This window comes from Coenobita brevimanus, chromosome 78, assembly GCF_032717465.1.
Source record: "Coenobita brevimanus isolate Jiangsu-jjx chromosome 78, ASM3271746v2, whole genome shotgun sequence".
NCBI classification, from domain to species: domain Eukaryota; kingdom Metazoa; phylum Arthropoda; class Malacostraca; order Decapoda; family Coenobitidae; genus Coenobita; species Coenobita brevimanus.
This window is the reverse complement of record NC_137031.1, coordinates 18,336,404-18,356,201: the sequence shown is the minus strand read 5'-3', so window position 1 is coordinate 18,356,201 and position 19,798 is coordinate 18,336,404.

Genomic DNA, 19,798 nt, shown 5'->3' with positions numbered 1-19,798 from the left:
GTGCATCTGCTTCTTTATTTCATCAATTTCATTTTTGAAAGCCATTTCTAGTTTGTGTACACGGTCAACCAGTCTATTGTGAGTCTCTACTTCAACCAGTTCTTGGTAGAAATCATCATTTTGCTTTCTACCTTTATCCCTTTTCTTTTCCAAATTTGCTTTACTAAAGTATGTGTCCATTTTGCAATACTAAAAGCACGGTATACTTACTGTACATTCCCTGGGGCAGTTGTAGTCTAAACAAACCTCAGCTGACTGAGTGCATTCTTTTGCCTCTTGGTTCTCTTTTCTGTTTGAACAAGTCATGTTTAAACTTATTTTTTTTCTTTTAATAATGAAAAATCATTTAGTCTAACCTGGTACAGAGCTTGACTCATATAAAGATACTAATTTAGGTAATGCCACTGGCCGTGCTGGTTCGGGACGGAGCTCCGACGTTGCACGTCTGTTACCTCTGACTCCCACTGTGTGTGTGTGTGTGTGTGTCAAATCAAAGTCAAAGTCAAATATTTATTTAGCCATAGAGATTACAATAGTTGACATAACACTTAGTCTACTAGCGGCTGAGCCTTTTGAGAGTCCGGGAACTCTCTTTAAAGGCACCTTATTTTTCTTGCACTTTTGGTAAACATCAATTGTCTAGTAAGGCTAAAACTACGATTTTACTAAATCAGCTGTATGACTTTTAAGTAATAATGCTCATCCCCGAATGACAATTGTTATAAGATTTTAATAAAGGGTATATACAAGATAGCACTACAACAAAACGGAGGTAATTTTATATTAATACCAGTAATAATAACAATAATAATAACTACCACAATAAAAATAATAATAACAAATAATAATAATAAATTCAACTAATTTAAAGAATTAGTACTTTGATAGTAAGTAGGATTTATAAGCAGATTTGAAAGATACAGCCTCGCTTAGTTCCCGAATGGCCATTGGGATACCATTCCAAACTTTGGGTCCCTGATAAGTGATATGTGACTGGGACTGGGTTGAAGCCATGAGCGGTATTGTTAGGTTACAGTTATTTCGGAGATTATACCGATCATTCATATTAAAATCAAAGTTACCGTCAAATGACAGGTTACGCAGAGACTTGTAAACAAACAAAGCAGTGCAGTAGGACTTTATATCAGGCAATTTTAGGATACCCAATTTCTTGAAAGATGGATTAGTGTGGTCATATTTGCGTAAGTTTTCCATTATACGGACCGATTTCTTTTGGGCTATAAATAAGCGATTTAGTTGTGTCTTATAAGCACCACTCTATATATTGTTACAATAAAACAATAAAGGAAAAACCAGCGAGTAATAAATGAGCTTAAATGACCGCGTTGTTAGTTGATCACGAATTTGGTACATGATACCACACTGTTTGCTAATCTTTGTATGGAGATACTGGATATGTAAATGCCATGACAAACGTTCATCAATTATAACACCAAGGAATTTTATACTGTCCACTCTTTCAATTGACTGGGCACCTATGTAGATGTTGGGTTGATTTGCAGTGCTTTGTTTCCTTCTAAATATAATGTAATGAGATTTCCTTACGTTTAGCGTGAGTTTGTTGCTTGTTATCCATTTTTTAATATCTGTTAGGCTGCTATTTACAACATTTGATAGTTCATTGAGATTTTGGTGGCTTGAATAAAAGGTACTATCTATCTATCTATCTATCTATTGCCAGACGCCTCAATCCCGTTTGGGGTGGCCACAAACAAATCGCCTCCAAGTCTCCCTGTTCCCCGCCATTTAACTGCACTGCTCCCAACTCACACCCCCCTCTCTCATATGCCTCTCCACCCCATCCCTCCATCTCATCCTCCGCCTCCCCCTCCCTCTTCCCCCCTCCACCTCACTCACATACACTCTCTTCGTCAGTCTTTCACCCTCCATCCTCTCCACATGGCCAAACCACCTCAGTGTGTTCCTCATAACGCTTCCTATCACATCCACATCCACACCACGACGCTCCTTTATATCTTCATTCGTCAGCCTGTCTCTCCACGTGACTCCACAGGCTCCTCTTAAGTAACTCATTTCCACTGCTCTCACTCTTGACTTGTGTCCTTCCAACAATGTCCAAGCTTCACTTCCGTACGTTAGAGTTGGTATCACAATACTGTCATGTAGTAACTTTTTCACTTCCATGCTCACTTCCCTGTTTCTTATCACTGCTTTCAAAGAACCAGCAACCTCTCTTCCCTGCTGTACCCTTTCAAGCACTTCACCCTCCAAACCTCCATCCTTACTCATCACACTACCCAAGTACTTAAACGTACTCACATTTTCCAATTCCTCACCATCCAACCTCGCTGTACATTCACTAACTTCACCTTTCTCAAAGACCATCACTTTACTCTTCCCTACATTCACCTTTAGATTCCGTTTCTTACACACTCTCTCAAACTCATCCACCAAGCCTTGCAGCTCCCCTTCGTCTTCATTCAACAACACAGTATCATCTGCAAACAACAGTACAGGGAGTTTCCAAACACTATCCTCTCTCACCAGGGCCACTCCAACATCCACTACCCTACCTTGTACCTCTTTTATTACCCCATCCATGTACAGATTGAACAACCATGGAGACATGACACATCCCTGTTTCAAACCAACTTTCAAAGAGAAAAATTCACTTAGTTCACCATCCACATGCACTATAGCCTTCGCACCATCGTACATACTCTTCACAGCATTCAACAACTTCCCATCTACTCCATATATTCTTAACACTTTCCACAATCCTTTTCTATCCACCCTGTCATATGCTTTCTCCAAATCCATGAAAGCCGCATACAACTTCTTTCCCTTCTCTAGAAACTTTTCCACTAAAGATCTAAGAATGAATATCTGATCTACACAACCTCTTCCCTTCCTAAAGCCTCTCTGTTCTTCTCCAACTAATTTCTCTGTTCTTTCTCTAACTCTGTCAATAAGTATCCTACCATACACTTTTCCTATTATACTAAGAAGACAAATGCCCCTATGATTACCACACACTTCTTTTTCCCCTTTTCCTTTGTACAGGGGAATAATTATACCTGACTTCCAATCCTCCGGGACTCTACCTTCCTCCCAGGCCAATCTGCACATCTTCCACATCCATTCTAGTACTATCTCTCCCCCATGCTTCAGCATTTCACCACACACTCCATCAATTCCTGGGGCTTTCCCCGATTTAACTTTCTTCATTGCTTCCACAACTTCTATCCTACTGATTTCTTCCTGTCTTCTCACCTCCCTCCTTCTCCCAGCCATTCCCCAGCCACTTATACTGGCATTACTTCCATCCTCTACGTTCAACAATTCCTTAAAGTGTTCTCTCCATCTGTTCACTTTTTCTCCCTTCTCCACTAGTGATCTACCATTTTTATCTTTCACTCCCCTGCTAACTTCACTTCCACCCTGTCTTACTCTTTTCACTTCTCTCCAGAACATTTTCTTACAGTCCCTCCACTTTACACTCAAATTCCTTCCAAATTCCTCATCCACTCTCTTCTTACTCTCTCTTACTAATCTTTTCACCTCTCTCTTTCTTTCCACATATAACTCTCTCTTCCGCCTCTCAACTTCTTCCACGCCCCTATTTCTCATCCATTCATTGTATGCTTTCTTCTTTTGTGCCACAGCCTGTTTCACCTCTTCAGTCCACCACGCTGTTCCTTGCACCCCCCTCCGTCTTCTCTTCCTTCCACACACACCACATCACATGCTGCACATATTTCTTCTGTAAATATCTTACACACACCTTCCACGTCTCCCATCTGCTCCAATTCATATTTGCCCAATCGTTCCTCCACTTCTCTCTTATACTCTGCCTTTTTCTCATCCTCTTGTAACCTTTCCACTCTCCTTGCAACTACTCCTTCCTCTCGTCTTTCCCTTCTTCTAATCCTCCATCTTCCTTGCATTCTAATTCTGGCCACCACCAAGTAGTGGTCAGAAAGTCCACTCCCCCAACCTCTATACACTCTTGCATCCTTTACACATCTTCGCATCCTTTCATCCACACACACATAATCAATCATTGCCTTCCTTTCATTCAGTTCACCACCCACCCTTCTCATCACTCGCCATGTATACCTGTAGATCATTTTATGCCTGAAGAGGGTATTGGCTATCACCAACCCCCTCCCAGCACAAATGTCCACTAACGCACTCCCATTCTCATCTAACTTTGCAGGCACACCCCACTCACCAACTATTCCATCCACCTTCACATTCCCAACTTTACCATTCATATCACCAATCAAAAACACTCTCTCATTCCTTGCAAACTTTTCCATGCACACTTCCACATTAGTCCAGAACTCTTCTCTCACTCTTCTAGCACGATCTTGCGTTGGTGCATACACACACACAATCGCCCACATTTGTATTCCAACTTTCAACTTTACCCACACAATCCTTGACCCAATTGATCCATACTGTCTTATGCTCCTCTTCCATCTTTTACTCAATCAATCAATCAGTCATTTCCTGTGGCACCCTCGGGGATGCATAGGGCCTCGATGAACTCACACCACCACATCCTATCTTGTGCCAACTCCTCAAGATCTCCCCAACACTCATCTCCAGCTTCCCGTCTCATTGTCCTCACCCACGTCTCTTTTGGCCTTCCTCTACCTCTCCTACCAAGTGCCACCCACCCTGGTGTACCTCGTACTATTCCCTGTCTCCTGTACACATGTCCTAGCCACTTCCATCGTGAGAATCTAACATATTCATCGATCGGCTGCACTCCCGTTATTTCTCTAATTCTACTATTTGGTATCCTTTCCCACCACTTAACTCCTAATATTCTTCTAAGTGCTTTATTTTCAAACACCAAGAATTTATTTTCCATAGTCACTGTGCTGTACCAAGACTCGTGTCCATAAATTAAGATACTCCTAACCATTACCTTATAAAGTTTGATTTTTGTATGCACAGAAAAATTGTTATTATTCCAAATATTTTTAAGCATTCCCATTGCCTGATTAGCCTTCTTTAACCTTTCCTCGAATTCAAAGTTCAAAGAACCATCCTTGGCTAAATAAGTACCTAAATATTTAAACCTATCAACTTGCTTTACAACCATACCTCCAATTACACATTCCTGTGCATTTTCCATATTCATATTGATTATTTCAGTTTTTCCACAATTAATAACCAAACCCACCTTGCGACCTTCACTCACCAAACAGTCCAACACTCTCTGCATCTCTTCTGGCCCATCACAAATCAGAACTATATCATCTGCATAATCTAAATCCAAAAGTTTCCTGTTCTTTCCCCAAAGTATACCTGCACCGGTTTCTGTTCCAACGCGTTTCATAATGTAATCAATGACCAATATAAATAGTAAAGGCGATAGAACACTACCTTGAATTACTCCGGACTTGACTTCAAACGAATCACTCAGACAACCATCAACCATCACTTTACAAAATGTGTCCTCATGCATGTTCATAATGACCCTCACAAACTCCTCTGGTATTCCATAATGTCTCATGATCTTCCCCATAGTCTCTCTCGAAACACTATCAAAAGCCTTTTCAAAATCAACAAAACAAAGACTTAACGGTACTCTCATTTCATTAACTTGCTGCATCAAATGCCTAACTATAAAGATCTGATCATTGCAACCACGTCCCTTTCTAAAACCAGCCTGTTCATCCCTCAGAATACCCTCAACCACCGGCTCCAACCTATTTAACAACACTCTACTGAAAACTTTCAAAGCTATCGGTGACAAAGAGATTCCCCTCCAATTACCACATTCACTCAGGTCTCCCTTCTTCGGAACTTTAACAATTACACCATTCTTCCAAACTGATGGTAGTAACCCCGTCACCCATATCTTATTGAATAGCTTGGTCAAGATCATTATTAATCTATCCCTCTCCACTTTAAACATTTCCGGAAATAAACCATCCTCCCCTGGTGCCTTATTATTCTTTAACTGTTTTACTGCTTTCTCCACTTCTGCGAGCCTCAACTCTCCTGTTTCTATATTTAAATCTGCCTGAGCAGACGGTATATCCTCTTCTGGTGGTATTGGTCTATTAAGAACTGTCTCAAAATGCTCTTTCCATCTATTTTTAATATCTCCATCTTTGGTCAATAAATTTCCTTCCCTGTCTCTAACTGGTATTTCCTTGCGTTTACCTGCATTACCACTCAGTTCTCTAATCGATTCATATGCTATTCTTTGACTCTGTCCACCATTTTTGTTTATTAAGATTTCAGTCTCTGCAACCTTTTCATCCACACATCTTCTTTTATCTCTCCTAGCTAACCTTCTTACTTCTGAATTCAAACTCCAGTACGCAGCTCTTGCTAATTCAATCTCTCGTTCATCAACGCATTGCATCTCACTCCTCAATTTAGCCTCACCTCTCTTTTTTATCATACCCCACGTTTCCTCTGATATCCATTTCTTTCTCCTGAATCTATGTCTCCTTCCAATCGTACATTCAGCAGTCTCATGCAAAACTTTGTTCACATCCTCCCACATCTCATCTACACTTCTCTCCCCCTCTTCCAACGTTTCCAACACCAAAAACCTATTTCTGCATTCTAATCTGAATTCCTCCTTTTCTTCTCCTTCCCTTCTAAGCTTAACAATATCGTATCTACCAACACCAGATTTTTCCTTCTTCTGATTTTTAAGTTTAAACCTTATTTTTGCAATGCTGAGTTGATGGTCACTACCAATATCCGCTCCCCGTTTAACATGAACATCTAGCAGAGAACTTCTATGCCTCCTTTTACTCACAACTATGCATACTCCTTCCTTTGCCCTCTCATTCTCACCTACTCCTGCACATATACCCCATCCATACTCCCATTCTCTCACACTTTCTCCTCTCCATTTTGTTTCAGTTATTCCACATACATCCACTTTCGCACCCTCAAGCACCTGGACAATCTCTCTCTCTTTCACCTTATCATTCGCTCCTCTTACATTCCATGTACTCATTACCAAGTCCTTTGTCCGGTCCTGGGTCGTCATCGTTTGGTCAGTCCTTGTCCGAGGCTTCTTGTTTGTTTTTTTAGTTAGTTGTTTTCCGGGGAGGGGCACTAACCCTCCGCCAACCCTTTTAGTCGCCTTTTACGACATGCAGGGATACTGGGGGAGTATTCTTGAAAACCCCCCTACCCCCATCACCAAATAGTACTGGCTTCATATGTGACGTAGTGTACACGATGTCATTTATGTACAAAATAAACAAGAGTGGTCCTAAGACCGACCCCTGGGGAACTCCAGATTCTACTGGCATACAGGTAGACTGGAACTGTTTGTATTGCACAAACTGTTTGCGATTGGCTAAGTAGGAAGCAAACCATTGATTTGAAGTGCCTCGTATACTACAGTGGTGAAGCTTCTTTAGTAATATAGAGTGATTAACCGTATCAAATGCCTTGGCCAGATCTAGAAATACACCCATAGTAAATTTATTTTCATCAAATGAAGCCAGCACGTCCTTGGTGAATGACAGCAAAGCACTCTCGGTAGACAATTTTTCCCTAAAACCAAATTGTGAATCAGTGATAATATTGTTGGTGGTGCAAAATTGAATTAACCTACCATAAACCAATTTCTCTATTATCTTACTGATTGCTGGCAGGATTGAGATAGGGCGATAATTGCTTAACAGCTTACGATCACCAGCTTTAAAAACTGGAATGACTTTGGCCAATTTCAACATGTCAGGAAACTTTCCAGTCTCAAAAGATAAATTAATGAGGAAGACAAGTACAGGAACTAGATAGGCCATTATTTCCTTAATGATGGACATGGGGATATCGTCATATCCGGGACCAACATTCCGTAGATTTTTTATAGTCTGGGTAACTTCATATTCAGTAGTAGGTGACAAAACGAATACACTGTCTTGCCTATTGCGTAAATATGAATAGAAATTAATCTCAGACTCTCCAATAGACTCAGCAAGTTTCTTACCAACACTGACAAAGTAATTATTAAAATGATCAGCTACTTCCTTAGGTTCATATACCTCATTATTGTTTGCTAAATAAAAGCATTTATTTCTTTGTCGTGAAGAAGGCTTATTAAGGGTTGAGTTTATTACACACCATGTTTTTTTTACTGTTAACTATATTTTCACTTATTTTATTCTTATAGTAATCTGACATTGCCTTTCTGATATTAGCTGTGATTTCATTGCGCAGTCTGCGATACTCTGCACCGTATGTAATGGGTTTCTTGGCACACTTTCTTTGAAGCTTGTTTCTTTCTCGGATCATCTGCCTATTATCTGCAGTAATGTAGAGCTTATCAGCAAGTTTAGATTTAATTATTTTTTGTTTTAACGGCAACTGGTTATGAAATATATTAGAAAGTAGGAGATTAAAATTACAATAACCTACGTCTGGGTCCTTAGCACATAAAACAAGGTCCCAAGACACTTGACTAATTTTTTATTTAAATGTATTTATACTACTTTCGTTAAAGTCTCTGTACTGGAGGACAGTTTGTTCACCTTTCGGTAAATATGGTGAGGATTTGAACACCGATACAACAGGAAAATGATCTGAAATTTTATTATATATAATATTGCTTGTGAAGCAGTTTATGTAGTCATTAGTCCATATATGATCTATTAGTGTGGCGGATGTTAAAGTTACGCGTGTGGGTTTATTAATAGTGTTATAAAAATTATGAGAATAGCACACAGATAAAAGGTTACTGACATGTGGGTTTGTTCTACTTTTAAACAGGTCGATATTAAAATCACCCCCGATGTAACAAGATTTACCTTCCGAGCTGACTAAATCAATAATGTAGTGAAAGTCGTCAAAGAACCTTGCGATATTAGTGTTTGGGCGTCTGTAAATAATCCCTAAGACTATGGAATTAGTACTAAGATAAACTTCAATAAATATGGTTTCAATATGTTTTTTCTTATATATCAAGTCATTTCGCATGTTACATGAAAAATGTTGTTTTATAAACAAAGCAACTCCTCCACTGTTTCGAGAGCAGTTATTTGCGTTGACACTGTAGTTTGGGATACTAAAAAGATTCTCAGTATCATCCGTTAACCTTGTCTCGCAAAATCCTAAAGCGTCAAAATGAAATTGAAAAGGATTTATGCACTGATCCAAAAATTCATCAAAATGTAGTGGTAGGCTTCCTTTATTATAGCAAAACAATGAAAAAATATTTGTAGTCTGATTTATTTGCGTAAAAGGTGAATCAGCGAACAAGTATTCAGTTGTTGGGAGGTTCACGTTACGAAAATTTAGCATAAAATTATCCGGATCACTGACAGACGTATGATTATCATTATTGAAATTTAAGGGAGTAAAACACATAGTATCAAGGCTATCCAACGAAAAACTAGGTTCTCTAGTATCATTTACGAAAAGTGTGCATAATTCTGCGTCATCTAAATTATAAAATGGTAGAACATGGTTATCCATATTTAATAGTTTGTAACAACAGGGTTTTACTCATTATAAAATTTTAGGACCTGTTTATACCTAACCTGCTTCTAGTTTGTCTTGCTTTGGGTGGTGAGGCAATCCCAGGGTCAACTCCACCAACTGACCCTTCTGCGTCGTCTGAGTACGTTTCTCTGGCCTTCCGCTTATTGACACTACTCTACTTTGTTTCGGCGGTCGTTGTGCTGACTTTATTAGCACGACTTGGGGTGGTTGGCTGGCAAGAGTGTGTCAACTGCTTAAATGGCGATGGTAACTTAGTAGGTGAAACGGGAGTGTTCAGTCGTTGAGGTAAAGTTGGAGTTCCTTCCTTCGTGGTCCGTTCCTGAAGGGATGGGGTGTGGTGCTATTGCTTACGTTGGGGTGTTGTAGGGCAACGGGGCCTGGGTGAGACTAGGGTCGGCAGGGCAAACTGAGAGGGGACAGCCTGAAGAGTTTGATCATACTTGCGTCGGTCCCGGACCACCAGAGTCCTGTAGTTGAAATAGACAAATTTTCCCTGCTTTCTGGCTTCGTGGTAGGCACGCATCTGTGAACGACGAGCCTCTAGTGATCCAGGACATAGATCCTCATTTTTATAAATGCTTGTCCCCTCCAATTTCTTCCGGTTCCGTAGCACTTGCTCTCTGTCTGAATACTGGGAAAACCTTGCAACAATGTCCCTCTGTTTGTTTGAAGCTTTTCCAATTCGGCGAACTCTGTCAAATTTGGCACTGATGTTTAGATGCCTCGACAATGAGTTCCACTTTGCGTTGACACTGCTCCCATGTTTCGCCTGGCTCTTCTGCGAAGATTGTTCCTACGTCCTTGATCGTCCAAATAGTCCAGCCGTTGCGAGACTTTACCGTGTTGTTGCTTACATTTGTTGTTATCGTTGGTCAGTTGCTTCACTTGGATAATGAGGTCTCGTTTTACAGTTGTTTCATTCTTCAGTTTAGTTTCCAGATCGAGGAGTTGCTTTTGAGTATATTCCAAGCTGTGAGTTAATTCCATTAATTTTTGCTCATAGTGCTTCTGGTGGTTTTTCATATCTTGTTTAAGTCTGGCAGTTTCATTATCACTTTCCTGTTTTTGTTTAGCCAAAAGTGCTAGTATCTCTTCTTTGTCCGTGGTGGAAAAATCTAAGGGTTGGCACAGCTGAGAGAGCAGCACAGATGAGGGATGAATGATGATGATGGACCTTAAGTGAGGAAGATGGATGATGATGATAGACCGTCAGTGAGGATGATGGGTGATGATAATAATGATGATTATGGGTAATGAATAGTGATGATGAATAACAGTGTGTGTTCTGAGTTTAATTGCGTTTGTTAAAAGGAGAATTAATAATAGAGATGGAAAAAAAAAACATACATGGACTGGTTGGGGAGCCAAGGAAACGGTGAACAATATACAGAAGAGGACGATGGGAAAATGTACATTCGGTGACAAAACCGTTGTCACTCGGCGTCAGTTCTTACTAGATGGTAGCTTAATCACTTCACAGGTAGGTGTGGGAAGTGTGGGGAGGGCTAGCATGTGTCTTTTCCTCAACAGATATCATTGACATTCAAGTAGTTGTAACAAGTTTCTCCTCTAGTGATTGGATAAGGAATGTATATTACGTACTGTACCTTAGCCAAGTGGGTGTGATACATGACACTATTGTCTTATGACTGAAATAACCAATTATGGTGAAAGATGACGATGATGGTAGATCATGACGATAGATACTGATGATATATGATGTATGACAGATGGTGGACGATGGATTATGGATGACGATGTTGGATGATGGATGATGATACATGATAGATGCTGCTGCTAATGATGATTGACGGTGGATGATGATAATGGATGAAAAAGATGACGACAGATGATGGATGAATGATGATGATGGACCTTAAGTGAGGACGATGGATGATGATGATAGACTGTCAGTGAGGACGGTTAGTGATGATAATAATGATGATTATGGGTAATGAATAGTGATGAATAACAGTTGCTGGATGAAAGACGACAAAATTATGATGATAATAGACGACGAAGGAGAAGGAGGACTGAAAATGATGGACGATGGGTGAGGACGATTTGTGATCATATGAGTATGATGATTTCACGACTTATAGAGGATGAATGACGAGAATGACAAATAATGAATGATGATGATGGAGATTAATAATAGTTTGTAGATGATGGATGTTGATGAATGATATATGATGGACGATGATGATGGATACTGATATGAGTTTGTAGATGATGGATGATGATGATGATGAAAGAAGATGCAAATGGTAAAGTAGATAACAGATGATGATGAACTTTGAAGACAGAAGATGATGGACGCAACTGATGGATAATGGATGAAGATGATGGTTGATGAAAGATGGATGAGGAACGTTGGATGATGTTGATGGATGATGATGAAGGATGATGATAATGACGATGGATGATGATGGTTGCGGATGATGATAATGACGATGATAATGATGGATGAAAGATGGTAATGATGATGATGGTGATAGTGGTGGGGGGAATGACTGATGATGATGATGATGATGATGATGATGGTGAGGACGACCATGGTGGACGATATAGTGATCCTAATGTTTGTTTTTCTCATTAGTAATATTGATGTTGCTGTTATTGCTGCTGTGCTTGTGTTAGCTGTTATTGTTATGGCTGTTGCTGCTTTTTACAGTTGTTTTTGTTGTTCCTACTGTTTTTCTTGCTGCTGTTGCCGTTGCTACTCTTGTTAGTCTCCACCTATTGCACTGGTGGAGAGTAATGTTTTTATTGGCATTACTCTTACTTCCAGCTCAGAGTTTCGCAACGATTCCAGGAGAACCGGAGACTGTGCAAGGATTCTGAAGGGCCCAGGTTATGTGTCCTTGCATGGGCCATTGCTGATAGGAAAAAGTTCCAAATCCTTTACATGCAATGGAAGCTCATGGCAGATAGAGTCATACCAGTATTATGTTGTCAATGAGATAAGTTAGCTGTGTTTACTTGAGATTTCAATATGACCTGTGCAAGGAATCTGAATGGCCTAGGTTATGTGTCCTGGTATAGGCTATTGCTGATAAAAAAAAAAAATCCCAATCCCCCCAATGGGGTCAAGGTCATTGTAAGAAACAATAGTGGGAGACTAGGGACTGTCCACGGGATAGTTACAGAGATCTAGTTATCGTTATTATTGTTATTATGATTATGGTTATTGTTATTATTAAAAGTATACATATGTATGTATGTATGTATGTATGTATCTATATAAATATACAGTGGGCTCCCACTAAGCAAGAGATTTGGCGGTCCTGGTCCTCGTGCAGTGTGACATCGCCCACTGAGAATACGTACTCTTATGGGAAAAACAACATATGGGCAGTACCCCCTCATACCTGGAAATTTTTTGGCCCTTAGAGACATAGTAGAGGTCAAATTTTTCAGACATTGTACTACAGATATAGCTACAATAACAAAAATATGGGCAGTCACCTTAACAACAGCAAACAGGACTGATGGACTTGAATAACAGGTGTTCTGAGGATCGGCAACACTTACAGCATCACCCCCCCCGCCGCACCAACACTATCCTCCACAGACTCCTGAACACCTTCCCCAGGAGCCTCTAACTCACTCACTTCGACCATAAACCCCTCGAAGTCCAGTGCTGACACATCTGACATTGCATCCTCTTCATCCTCAACAGGAACAGGCTCAGATGATGTAGCTGGTTTCTCACTTTCACTAACTTGAGCCTGCTGTGTGTAACTTGCTATGAGCGTCTGTCTTCTCCTGTTTATTTCTTGCCTGTGCCTGTCTGTGTAGAAACGGAAGACTGTCGATACTAACGAGAAGCTCGTCTGTTCTTTGGCTGCTGACTTCCTGTTCCTTCACCTCTTCCTTGAGCTTATCCACGGCAGCAAGGATCTTGCTTATTCTTTACATACACAGCTCTGCCCTGCCCTCCATTACACTAGACTGCTCAGCTTGATTCTGCCTGGTGTCAGGCTCTGTGTCAGCCTCGTCTATCCATTGCAAGACTTCCTCGAGAGGCTGTTTCTCAGTAGCAGAGTGCACTTCCCATATGTCCGCCAACATAGCTTCCTCGAAACCTGGTACAGCTTGTGCTACTGTCAGTGTTGCTGCCTCAGCCTCGGCCAGTGGTTGAATGGCCGTCTCGTGGGTCGTACATAAGTGAGGCATGAGCAGTCGCCATGCATGGTTCACCGTTGCAGGTGTAATTTGGTGCCATGCTTGTAGGAGAAAATCAACTGCGTCCTTCACTGTGAAATGATGCCAAAATCCCTCAACAGTCAGGTCACCTGTGGTGGGTCAGGATACAGCTGCTGGCGGACATGGTACGGGAGCGTACCTCATCGAGGTCTTTGTCGTGATCTTCTAGTAGGGCATGAAGCTCCTCTTGTGTGTCAGTCTTCCTGTGTAGGTAGTCATACACTTGCCTGTGGTAGAAGTGCTTCACAGTGGCGATCAGTTCTTGATCCAGTGGCTGAATGTGTGACATTGTCCAGAAAACACAACACGACAATCCTTGTGCAGATCTTCTAGGTATGGAGGGTGACTTGGTGCATTGTCCAGCACAAGGAGCAGCTTAAATGGAATGCCAAGTTCCTGACACTTGGCCCTGACACCGGGGATGCAATGCTTCATTAACCAGTCTGACATAATGTTCCCAGTCATCCAACCATTTGCAGACTTGTACCGGTACACGCCACTTGCGTCCATGTTCGTGAGGTTTTTGTAGCACCTTGGGTGAAGCTGTTTGCACAACAACTGGCCTCATCTTGTGGCTCCCAGGTAGGTTTATAGTGAACATTACCGTCATCTTACACTTCTGGAGCTTGCAACCGGGGGCTTGTTTCAGCTGTTTAGTGATATAAGTCGATTTGGGCGTTTCGTCGACGTTGTAGATCTGGTCCTTGGTGTACTGTCCTTCTTCAAGAATTGCTCTAAATACCATAGGATACTCTCTCACGCCCAGCTCGTCGGCAGAGGCACGTTCACCAGACAGTTTGATGCGACAAAGTTCCTTGCATTTCAAAGAACGGTGCAGCCATCCAACCGATGCCTTGAAAGGTTTGTCCACAGATAACTTGCGAGATACTGCCTTGTAAAAGAGCTGGACTTGGTTCCGAATAAATCTGCCATTCGGTGGTACACCTTCCTTCTCCTTCCTCATAATGTAGGTGGCAAGATACCTTTCCATATGTATTATCACACAATTACCCACCTGGGAAAGGCTGTCAAGCTCAGATGCACCATACATTTTCACAAGTGCCCTGATGGCATCGCAGTTCTTCTAAACAATCCTCACTGTAGATTCAGAGAGTCCCGTGGTTTTCCGATAACTGTGTTCCCTTGTCCGTCCTCCTTCCTCTTGATAACCTCCAACTTGGTTGCGTGTATGAGAAGTTGATTAACTCTTGGGGCTGGAGGCATGGTGCGGTAAAGGTACAGCCCAGGATGGATCCAAAAAAAACAGCCACAGGTTGTACATGACGGGTTAGCTTCAGAGAGCAGATCCGCACTGTGCTTGAGCTGTGTCTGTAATACCGTGCCCGCCGCCTCCCACCCCAAGCTGTGCAGTAGAATGCCCGGGAATTTCTGTGCATCAACATCACGACACGTGATGATGGACGCATTGTGTGTGTAAGGGAGGGTCACATACTAATGGAAAATGACATTTTTGAACCACTCCTTGCCTCTTCCTCACGTTTTGTGAGGTAAACTTTTGCATTCAAGGTTTTTGGTTATTATTTTTGGTCACTCGCGCACTATGCGATTCACACACTCTGAGCTCACGCAGCAGGCAAGCCCACTCTGTGTGTGTGTGTGTGTGTGTGTGTGTGTGTATATATATATATATATATATATATATATATATATATATATATATATATATATATATATATATATATATATATATAAGAATCTATCTATCTGTCTATACATAAGAATATATATATATATATATATATATATATATATATATATATATATATATATATATATATATATATATATATAGAGATAGATATAGATATAGATAGATAGATATATAGATAGATAGATAAATAAATAGATACAGATAGATAGATAGACAGTTAGATAGACAGATAGATACCTGGGCTGCTTCCCCCAAGGAAAGAGAGGTAAATGAGACAGGACGACACACTCCCAATTTACTCATCCTCTCAAACACATTCATTCGCATCTTAGCCCCAGAGGGGAGAAGGGACATATCCTCACCGCACCACACTGCACGAGGGTCAACTGCACAGTGCAATCACTGACATCCACAGCACGGCCCGATAGCAGAGCTGGTTTACCCCTGCCACATCATAATAGACCCATCCCCTCCCGCACCTGACCTGATCAGCTGATCAGACAAATGCGGGAGAATATCTCCTCAGGGCTGCATCATCATTATTTATTCACAATTTCTCTCCATTTATTTCTGTCATGCACAGCCACTCTTCCTTGATCAACAGACATCCCTCTCGCATCCAATGCTCTCATCACACTGTCCATCCATCCTATTCGTGGTCTTCCTCTCAGCCTTACACCTCTCACATCAGATCTAGTTATCTTTTTCACCAATCGCTCATTATCCATTCTCTCCATACACCTAAACCATCGTTACACCCTCTTCTCAACTCGATCAGCCATCTCCCGAACAACTCCAGTTCTCCTTTGCACTTCACCATTTCTCACTCGATCCATACGCGTCACTCCACACATACTCCCCAGACACCTCATCTCCATTACATTCAAACTTCCTCTCTGCTACACCCATATTCCAAGTTTCAGCCTCATATAACGCAGTCGGTAGCACAACACCCTCATACAGCCTTCTCTTTACATCCATTCTAAGTGAACGATATTTAAACACTTTTTTCATTCCTCCCAGCACCTTTCCTACTTCATTCATTCTAAACTTCACTTCTGCATCTATTCTTCCATCCACAGCAACATATGACCCTAAATACTTAAAACAGTCTACCTCCCCAAGCAACTTACAATTCAAAAATATATTAATCTTCCTACCATCTACCAACCCCGTACACTTCATCACTTTACTGTTATTCTCATTCACTTTCAATTTCCTCCTTTCACACACCGTTCCAAACTCCTTTACCAACTTTCTCAGTCTCTCCTCTGAATCAGCCACCAGTGCAGTATCATCTGCAAACAGTAGCTGCCTCAGATTCCACTCTCTACCATCAACACTCACCAGATTCAGACCTCCATCTAGCACTCTTGCATTCACCTCCCTTACAATATATATATATATATATATATATATATATATATATATATATATATATATATATATATATATATATATAGATAGATAGATAGATAGATATAGATACACACACGTCATAAATATGTAATGGAATGAAAGGGCAGCGGTGAAAATAGGGGATGAGTAAAGAGACTGAGTTGATATTCAGAGAGGAATGAGGCAGGGGTGTGTCCTGTCTCCAGATTTATTTTACTTGTATGGCCAGAAGTGTATAGATAGTCTGGAGTACGTAGTAGGATTAAGCACTGGAGGGAGACAAATGAATAATATTCGGTAGGCAGATGAAACAGTTTTGTTGGGGGATTCGGTGGAAAAGTTGCAGAAATTGGTAAATGGGCTGCAAGAGTCATGCGAGTGAAGATGTTTGAAGATAAATGCGATGAAGACTAAGGTCATGGGAATAACGAAGAGAAGAGAGAGGATGAGAGTAACAGTAAATGCACGAGGGAGACAAACAAAGCAAGTAGAAAGTTATAAATACTTAGGGTCTAATGTCAGAGGATGCAGGTTGTCAAAAGGAAATGAAAAGAAGAACTGCAACGGCAAAGGCAACAATTGGAAAGATAAAGAAGATTTTAATCAATATAAGCATAAACATGGAGTTAAGAATAAGGATGCTGAGATGTTTTATACGGTCAACTTTGATGTACGAATGCAAAACATGGACTATAAAGAACATGAAGAAGCAGATAGAAGCTGTGGAAATGTGGTTTTTACGAAGACTTAAGAATTCCTTGGGCAGCTCGAGTGATATATGAGGAAGTATTGAGAAGAGCGTGAATGCGAAAAGAGATTATAAAAATGCATAAGAAGGCTGCAGCTGAAGTTTATTAGCCACATACTTAGAGGTGGGGGGCTTGAGGGCAACTGTTTGCTATGAAGAGTGGTGGGAACAAGAGCAAGGGGAAGGCAGAGAATGAAGTTTATGGAGAGTCTCTTGGTTTATAGTGGCGGAGGATGGAGAGTGGCCGACTTGGTTAGGATGGCGGAGGAAAGGAATAGATGGCACTCCATGGTCTCCGACGTCATTTGACTGGCACTTCGGTAAAGGTGTAGGCAACTTAAGTATCTCTTCTCAGAATTCCCCACCATACTGCTGAATGATGCCAAGCACGTCAAACAACAGTAGGCACAATCAAAACTGCTTTATTTCGGGTACTGTTGCAGTTACAACATGTCTATGTACCTCTTTGGAAAGTTCAGGACAGTGTAGTATGCCACGGCAAGTGAATTTCTTAAAATTCACCACCATACTTCAAAAAGAAAGAAAGAAAGAAAGAAATAGCTAAACTGAGAAACAAAACTGTGCCATCTTCGATACTGTTAAAGGCCCGTCCAGACGATCGAGCAATGCCCGCGGGCTCAAGCGAGCAGTTTGCCTGTTGACGGGCTCACCGCTTGTGCCCGCGGGCAAATGCGTAAATTGCCACGGGCAATTTACGCATTTGCCCGCGGGCACAAGCGGTGAGCCCGTCAACAGGCAAACTGCTCGCTTGTGCCCGCGGGCATTGCTCGCTCGTGTGGACGGGGCTTAAGCTACAGTGGGTCTCCTCACATAGTTGGACAGTGCATGTTATTTAAGAGGTTTTTCTCACTACCGGCCGCTAAAAAAAAAAAAAAAAAAAAAAAAAAAAAAAAAAAAAAAAAACTTTCCAAGTTTATGGGTTATCTCCGAAATAACAGAAGTTAAAGCTGTCTTATGCACATGGTGGGATACCTAAGAGGAATCGGTGTTACATAAGTGGCTTTTCTCACTGTTTACAGCAGTGTTGGAGGTAAGACCCTAAAAAAACACCAACATCTGCCCTCCAAACTGAATCATTTGCTTAACACACCATTTTAGGACATGAAAGTCAAAAGCATGCTTGCTCTGAAGATAAATCATTTTTTAGGGTGCAGTAATATCAGATAACAAGGATGGGAGACTTCTTGCTTTAGCTATAATGATAACCTTTGGAAGTATGCTCGCTTTGTCTCAATCCACACTTTCGAATGTGGACACCTGTGCCTTTGTTTCCACATTACTTAAATATTATTTTGCCTGAGACTCAAGTTTATAGCCTCATATTATGTAGTGCTTTGATTGTGATGGTGCTCTAAATTTCTAGTTCTCTAAGCTGTAATAAAAATGAGATACTGTTACAGTAGTTTCCTGTAAACAGCTATGTTGCATCACACACACACACACACACACACACACACACACACACACACACACACACACACACATATTATAGCACTGAGGTTGGAGAAGAGTACAGATGTGTTCGAGTCATTGCTTCTGTGTCATTATTCGAATGTAACAAGGGTGTGCATTGTCCCTTTGGCTGTTCAGTAAACTTGTAAATGAGGTCAGAAATTTGTGGCAAGATTTGTGGACATGCAAGTGAAGTATCTGCTAGTTAATAGGCCATTCAAGCTTTCGTATTTGGTGTACGCTGGTTATGCTGTGTTACTTTTTTTTTTACAAATGAACAGATTCCTTGTACAGTCACCTCCACTTCTAACGAGTACAGAGGATGGTGTGCTTGGTGAAATGTGGCACCACTGTGTTTGTTAACATCGTAGCAACTGTAAGTGAATGGGCAGATCTGGCAGAGTTTCCCCTCCGCTACAGTATCTAGTACCCACATAAACAATTTTCTATCAAGTCATACTCTGTCTGCAAATACAAGTGTTTGCCAGGTATGTATAGTGGAAGTAAGAGAGAAAAATAGTAATGCCATTGGCTCCCACTGTTTCTCTGACAGCAAATGACTGAGGCGAGGTGGAACTGAGGGAAGAGGGGGACAGGTGGTGGGGGCGCATGTATCGAAACTTTGTCGTGTTTCGTTTAGAAGGATGAAGCATGTGATTATACAAATATTCTAAGGTGATCTGTAACTCCGTATGCAATAACGTGTATTGAATGAATGTTGGAGTCTTAATGTTCGCCATACAATGAGGTGAACAACTGTAGTTGAACATAAATGTTAGAAGGTGTGATGTCCGGTGTCTCGGAATGTGGTTCACCTGAGT